The sequence below is a fragment of the Lolium rigidum genome, chromosome 6 (assembly GCF_022539505.1).
Source record: "Lolium rigidum isolate FL_2022 chromosome 6, APGP_CSIRO_Lrig_0.1, whole genome shotgun sequence".
Lineage (NCBI taxonomy): Eukaryota > Viridiplantae > Streptophyta > Magnoliopsida > Poales > Poaceae > Lolium > Lolium rigidum.
In genome coordinates, this window is record NC_061513.1 from 62,661,860 (window position 1) to 62,669,562 (window position 7,703).

General features: G+C 47.6%; 2 long non-coding RNA genes across 2 annotated transcripts; both read right to left on the reverse strand.

Moving 5' to 3' along the window:
* Positions 1-1,458: 1,458 nt before the first annotated feature.
* On the reverse strand, positions 1,459-1,945 carry LOC124666678. The gene is made up of 3 exons (XR_006990986.1): positions 1,844-1,945; positions 1,676-1,747; positions 1,459-1,581 (listed from the first exon to the last, which is right to left on the reverse strand). It is a non-coding gene; the product is annotated as an uncharacterized LOC124666678 (long non-coding RNA).
* A 3,498-nt stretch (positions 1,946-5,443) lies between these two features.
* Positions 5,444-6,809, reverse strand: LOC124666677. The gene is made up of 3 exons (XR_006990985.1): positions 6,157-6,809; positions 5,989-6,060; positions 5,444-5,894 (listed from the first exon to the last, which is right to left on the reverse strand). It is a non-coding gene; the product is annotated as an uncharacterized LOC124666677 (long non-coding RNA).
* Positions 6,810-7,703: the final 894 nt, after the last annotated feature.

Consider the following 7,703-nt stretch of genomic DNA (forward strand, 5'->3'; position numbering starts at 1 on the left):
AAGTCGTCCATAACCGCGGACGCGGCTTATCGATAAGATTTTACCCTGCAGGGGTGCCCAAATGTGCCCACACGCACCGCTCGACCCACTTACGACAGGTGGATATCACGGCTCGCACTCTCCTTCACGACAACAATGTCCAGGAAGCCACCTAACTAAGTTGAACCCGTATCGAAGTCCGGCCGTATCTCCGAAACGGACCTAGCTGTTGCGCCAGCGTACTAGGTGGTTTAAACACACACTGGGGCGATAAACCACTTCGCAGCGGCTCCGCGACCTATACGTGCATACCGAAACAAGGGATACAAGGCACCCGGGGGCTTCCCAAAGTAAAGAAGTAACGGTCGGCATGCACGCTAACAACAAATGGTAAAACATTGCAAACTAGTTGTGCCCACTGGACAAAGCTGTAGATTCCGGCAGTGGTCAAGGGGAGACCCATAAGCATACCCACGTGTGGTTAGAGCGCTCAGTCTCGGAACAGATAACAAGAACTCGGGGTCCTAAGATATTTAGGAAACACAAGTGAGCCGTCATAAAACGAGCAACTGACCCACCGATGTCTCCGCTAACAACTATTAACAAGTACCATGATATCCCCAACAGATATATCCATAAACCATGTGTCATGATTCCCCAACAGATAACCCAATAAGATAGCATTAACGGTAACGAGATATAAAAGCACTAGCATGCACTACGACTCGCAAGGCGGACCCGATAACCAAACAACAGCCGTAGGAGGTTGGTGGTTGGTGGTGGCAATATGAGCTGCTTGAGGTAACAAGTGGAAGGGACACGTAACAAGAACGCAACTTAAGGATAGCATGAGGGAGAAGGCAAAATAAAATAGGTGAGCGACTTGCGAGGCGGAAGTATAGGGGAAATGCTTGCTCGTTAAAGCTTGTCGAGGAACATCCGGAAGTCTTGTCGTATCTCACAACACCACTTCGTGATCCTATCCGGGAAGAAGCAAATGCTGGAACACATAACGTATGCAAATCTGACTACTACGGATAAATAAGATCCAGCATGATCAAGATGATATGCATGATATGGCAATTATGATGCGATGCAACTTATCCAATTTAAGCGGAGTCGAAACCCCGGAAAAACAAATTAGGTTGGAGTTGCATTTTCTACCGGCAAATTTAAGTGTTGGTTAGCATGGCACAACATGGCAGGGGTGAGCTACTTCAATATTAAACGGAGCGGGGAAAACCATATTCGAAATCCGAAATACTCCGCATATATGTTAGGTGATCATGCATAACTATCAGCGTGCGACATGATGCGAGATGCAAATGGATGTATGGATGTCATATTCATGTTCCTTACATTTTTCTGATCAAAATTCATATATAACACATTTTATTTCGAGTTACAGATTAGAAGATATGATTTTAGCAAGATATACATATTTCCTGCCATTTTTAGAAAAACAGGGAAAGGAGGGAAACAGTTTATACCGAAGAGGAGATAGCCCAAGAGGCTGACCAGCGGGCCAGGGAGATGCTGACAGGGCGCTGACAAGGCAGGAAGGCTGAGGTGGCGCCGGTGGAGACTGACAGAAGGGGCCACCTGTCAGGCAACGAAATAGATCAAAAAGGGTTTGTTTTTCAGCCAAAGTGGGGATTCGAACTCAGGATCGATTGATCCAGGCAAAGGAACGAACCAGCCAGGCTAATGTGTGTATGTTGATTTGGGAAGGACTCCACGCAAATTGAAGCATGTTTCGCTGCGAGATCTGAAACAAAAGAGATAGGAAAAAGATAACTTAATTTATTTGACCGCCAGGGGAATTCGAGCACGGGATCTGTCGGTCGGAGTCAAAGAAACTAACCAGCTAGGCTAGTTGCGGATCAATGAACAGTGCCAGGTGCACGTCAACAAGAACATACATAAGGCCGGGTCGACCTTGCATACTGCAGCCATGGTGGACGAGCGAGGTCGGAGATGGTTTGGGCGGCCGGGAGCGAACCAGGTCCGGAGAAGTGGCGTCGAGGGTGCGGCTCAGCGGGGTGGTGCAGCTTCGGGTGATGAGACGGTCGGGGAGGCACCGCGGCGTCGCCGGCGGCGAGCTCTCGCGGAGGTTACCGATGGTCAAAGTCGGTAGAAAGAAAACGAGGACGAGATTGAGACGGGGAAGAGGTCCGGAAGAACGAGCACATCACCGAGGAAGCCGTGGATGAGGTCGGAGAGGATGGGGAGATCTCCGGCGGTCGGAATCGACGATGAACTCGCCGGAGTTGGAGAAGGGAACGGCGATTTTGCCGTTGATTGAACGAGCCCCGGCTCGATTCCTTGAACGGGGATGAAGAGGACGACAAGGCGCATCTTCTGGTGGCTTCGGCTTGGCGAGGGGCGGCGGTAGAGGCGGCGCCATGGCGAGCACGGTGGTGGCGGAAGCTTGGGGTTTTCTCTTCGTTTCGTTCACGAGAGAAAAGAGAAAGATGGGGAGAAGAGGAGGAAGATGGCGGCGCGAGGGAGGAGATGGTCTAGGGTTTCGAGGCGGATTAAAAAGGGGAGAGGAGGCTGTTGGTGGTGGCGTGGTGGACGGCGATGGGAGGCTCACGCACCTCTCGTGCTCCTCTCACGAAGACGACACGAAAACAAAAAGATACCCCTTCGATGGAAAGAAAGATGGGCCGGGCTAGGCTGCTTCGGTGGAGGCAAAATGGGCCAAGAGGAGAGGCACGCCTTAGAGAGGATGATGGGCTCCAAGCAAAGATGGACCAGATTGGAGGGAGGAGATTACTTTGAAATATTAAAATAATATAATTTGAAACTTTGCAAATAATTGAAACAGATTTAGAATTAGTTTTTCTACATATCCAAAATAATTATATTTGGGTTTTATTATTATTGAAAATAAGATAAGGAAAGAGGAGTTTAAATAAAAATAGTTTTATTTGAAAGCTTTTATTAAAACATGCAAGGTGATTGATGCCATGATTATGCACAAAAGAAAAGAAACAAACAAATCTAATATGAGGGTTTTCCTGGGCCGTTACAATCGACACCACTAACAAGGAACCTCGCCCCGAGGTTCCACGTCAAGCCAAGGGGGGAGTTGGTTAGACTATCGGATCTTCTTGTACCATGTTGACAAACACCCGACCTCGAGGCGGACCCTTCTTATGGCGAAGTGTTGATCTTCTCGACACCACTAACAAGAAGTCGTTGTTCCGTTGTTGATGATGCGATTTCGTCGAGACCTCCGAAGATCGGACCTATTAGGTGAGGGGCAAAGATCGTCCAACCCATGTCGAAACCTAAGACTCAGAGAACTCGGATAAGAGAGAAGACTCAAAACTCGCATAGGTAAGAGGAGAAAGAATATAGATAAGGAGAAAAATAGAGCTAATCAGAACTATCCAACGAGTTTTTAGAAAATAGTTTTGACACTAGCACAACGTCTGTTGGCAAGGTTATCCTACAGGCTGGACTAGTGGGGTACCGTCAACCTGATGCTCTGATACCAACTTGTGACGCCCCGAAACCGGTACCATGAGGATCCCAGCGAATCCGCCGAAATCCGCACGATATCGATTTTAGGAGACGCACCACCAAGCGCCTCGTACACGCCGAAGCATGCACGCGATGCGGGTGGAATCAATCACGAGAGGTAACATTACAACGGGGTTACAATAGAGCCCACAAGATATAGATATATTACAACAACGACTCCAACGAGTCAAGATACAAATAGATACATACAAAGATCCAAATCATACAGAAGATCAAATACGTCCGAGTACGGACAAGATACAAATTTGGACTAAGAGTCCTGAAGATAACCAGTGGCGTCCATAACCCTGCCCAGGCCAAGCCGGAAGGGTAACCTTGCTAGCGTCGTCTTCATCGTACCTATCTTCATACCTGCCCGGTTATATCCCGTAGAAGCAGCAATAAGTACGGGTTCGTACTTAACAAGACTTCAAGACGTATAAGCATTCGTCAACCGATCATCCTTTGTACTTGAGGCACGCAGGGGACTTAGAGGACGCAAGAGGAACGTCATAGGCAATATGGTGGGGTTAAGCGGCAGCGCGCAAGCACTAAAAACCTATAGAGACACTCTACAACATCCGTCTATCAGAGAAGGTGAGAGAGCGCATAAACTAACAGTTCTATACTCTGCAAACATAACACAGCCGATGCGTTCCCCCCTCGCAAGGAAGTACTTACAAAGGCACTCACACGGTTGTCAAGTTTTAACCATTTATTATTGAAGTAGTACTAACTTACTACGCAAGTTATTATTAATAAACAACAGTTGTAAGTTGTCTATGGTCGAGTCATACAGCTCAAGTCGTCCATAACCGCGGACGCGGCTTATCGATAAGATTTTACCCACGGGGGTGCCCAAATGTGCCCGCACGCACCGCTCGACCCACTTACGACGGGTGGATATCACGGCTCGCACTCTCCTTCACGACAACAATGTCCAGGAAGCCACCTAACTAAGTTGAACCCGTATCGAAGTCCGGCCGTATCTCCGAAACGGACCTAGGCGTTGCGCCGGCGTACTAGGTGGTTTAAACACACATCGGGGCGATAAACCACTTCGCGGCGGCTCCGCGACCTATACGTGCATACCGGAAACAAGGGATACAAGGCACCCGGGGGCTTCCCAAAGTAAAGAAGTAACGGTCGGCATGCACGCTAACAACAAATGGTAAAACATTGCAAACTAGTTGTGCCCATTGGACAAAGCCGTAGATTCGGCGGTGGTCAAGGGAGACCCATAAGCATACCCACGTGTGGTTAGAGCGCTCAGTCTCGGAACAGATAACAAGAACTCGGGGTCCTAAGATATTTAGGAAACACAAGTGAGCCGTCATAAAACGAGCAACTGACCCACCGATGTCTCCGCTAACAACTATTAACAAGTACCATGATATCCCCAACAGATATATCCATAAACCATGTGTCATGATTCCCCAACAGATAACCCAATAAGATAGCATTAACGGTAACGAGATATAAAAGCACTAGCATGCACTACGACTCGCAAGGCGGACCCGATAACCAAACAACGGCCGTAGGAGGTTGGTGGTTGGTGGTGGCAATATGGGTTGCTTGAGGTAACAAGTGGAAGGGACACGTAACAAGAACGCAACTTAAGGATAGCATGAGGGAGAAGGCAAAATAAAATAGGTGAGCGACTTCTGCAGGGGCAGAAGTATAGGGGAAATGCTTGCCTGTTAAAGCTTGTCGAGGAACATCCGGAAGTCTTGTCGTATCTCACAACACCACTTCGTGATCCTATCCGGGAAGAAGCAAATGCTGGAACACATAACGTATGCAAATCTGACTACTACGGATAAATAAGATCCAGCATGATCAAGATGATATGCATGATATGGAAATTATGATGCGATGCAACTTATCCAATTTAAGCGGAGTCGAAACCCCGGAAAAACAAATTAGGTTGAAGTTGCATTTTCTACCGGCAAATTTAAGTGTTAGTTAGCATGGCACAACATGGCAGTGGTGAGCTACTTTAATATTAAACGGAGCGGGGAAAACCATATTCGAATCCGAAATACTCCGCATATATGTTAGGTGATCATGCATAACTATCAGCGTGCGACATGATGTGAGATGCAAATGGATGTATGGATGTCATATTCATGTTCCTTACATTTTTCTGATCAAAATTCATATATAACACATTTTATTTCGAGTTACAGATTAGAAGATATGATTTTAGCAAGATATACATATTTCCTGCCATTTTTTAGAAAAACAGGGAAAGGAGGGAAACAGTTTATACCGAAGAGGAGATAGCCCAAGAGGCTGACCAGCGGGCCAGGGAGATGCTGACAGGGCGCTGACAAGGCAGGAAGGCTGAGGTGGCGCCGGTGGAGACTGACAGAAGGGGCCACCTGTCAGGCAACGAAATAGATCAAAAAGGGTTTGTTTTTCAGCCAAAGTGGGGATTCGAACTCAGGATCGATTGATCCAGGCAAAGGAACGAACCAGCCAGGCTAATGTGTGTATGTTGATTTGGGAAGGACTCCACGCAAATTGAAGCATGTTTCGCTGCGAGATCTGAAACAAAAGAGATAGGAAAAAGATAACTTAATTTATTTGACCGCCAGGGGAATTCGAGCACGGGATCTGTCGGTCGGAGTCAAAGAAACTAACCAGCTAGGCTAGTTGCGGATCAATGAACAGTGCCAGGTGCACGTCAACAAGAACATACATAAGGCCGGGTCGACCTTGCATACTGCAGCCATGGTGGACGAGCAGGTCGGAGATGGTTTGGGCGACTGGGAGCGAACCAGGTCCAGAGAAGTGGCGTCGAGGGTGCGGCTCAGCGGGGTGGTGCAGCTTCGGGTGATGAGACGGTCAGGGAGGCACCGCGGCGTCGCCGGCGACGAGCTCCTGCGGAGGTTACCGATGGTCAAAGTCGGTAGAAAGAAAACGAGGACGAGATTGAGACGGGGAAGAGGTCTGGAAGAACGAGCACATCACCAGGAAGCCGTGGATGAGGTCGGAGAGGATGGGGGAGATCTCCAGCGGCCGGAATCGACCATGAACTCGCCGGAGTTGGAGAAGGGAACGGCGATTTTGCCGTTGATTGAGCGAGCCCCGGCTCGATTCCTTGAACGGGGATGGAGAGGACGACGAGGCGGATCTTCACGTGTCTTCGGCTCGTCGAGGGGCGGCCGGTAGAGGCGGCGCCATGGCGAGCACGGTGGTGGCAGAAGCTTGGGGTTTTCTCTTCGTTTCGTTCACAGAGAAAAGAGAAAGATGGGGAGAAGAGGAGGAAGATGGCGGCGCGAGGGAGGAGATGGTCTAGGGTTTCTGAGGCGGATTAAAAAAGGGGAGAGGAGGCTGTTGGTGGTGGCGTGGTGGACAGCGATGGGAGGCTCACGCACCTCTCGTGCTCCTCTCACGAAGACGACACGAAAACAAAAAGATACCCCTTCGATGGAAAGAAAGATGGGCCAGGCTAGGCTGCTTCGGTGGAGGCAAAATGGGCCAAGAGGAGAGGCACGCCTTAGAGAGGATGATGGGCTCCAAGCAAAGATGGACCAGATTGGAGGGAGGAGATTACTTTGAAATATTAAAATAATATAATTTGAAACTTTGCAAATAATTGAAACAGATTTAGAATTAGTTTTTCTACATATCCAAAATAATTATATTTGGGTTTTATTATTATTGAAAATAAGATAAGGAAAGAGGAGTTTAAATAAAAATAGTTTTATTTGAAAGCTTTTATTAAAACATGCAAGGTGATTGATGCCATGATTATGCACAAAAGAAAAGAAACAAACAAATCTAATATGAGGGTTTTCCTGGGCCGTTACAATGCCTCCATTAAATCTGGGACAGTGACAGAAAGTTCTAAGGTTGTGGATGTGCTGTTGCCATTAGGGATAAAACATTGATGCTATGTCCGAGGATGTAGTTATTGATTACATTACGCACCATACTTAATGCAATTGTCTGTTGCTTTGCAACTTAATACTGGAAGGGGTTCGGATGATAACTCTGAAGGTGGACTTTTTAGGCATAGATGCATGCTTGGATAGCGGTCTATGTACTTTGTCGTAATGCCCAATTAAATCTCACAATACTCATCATATCATGTATGTGCATTGTTATGCCCTCTCTATTTGTCAATTGCCTGACTGTAATTTGTTCACCCAACATGCTATTTATCTTATGGGAGAGACACCTCT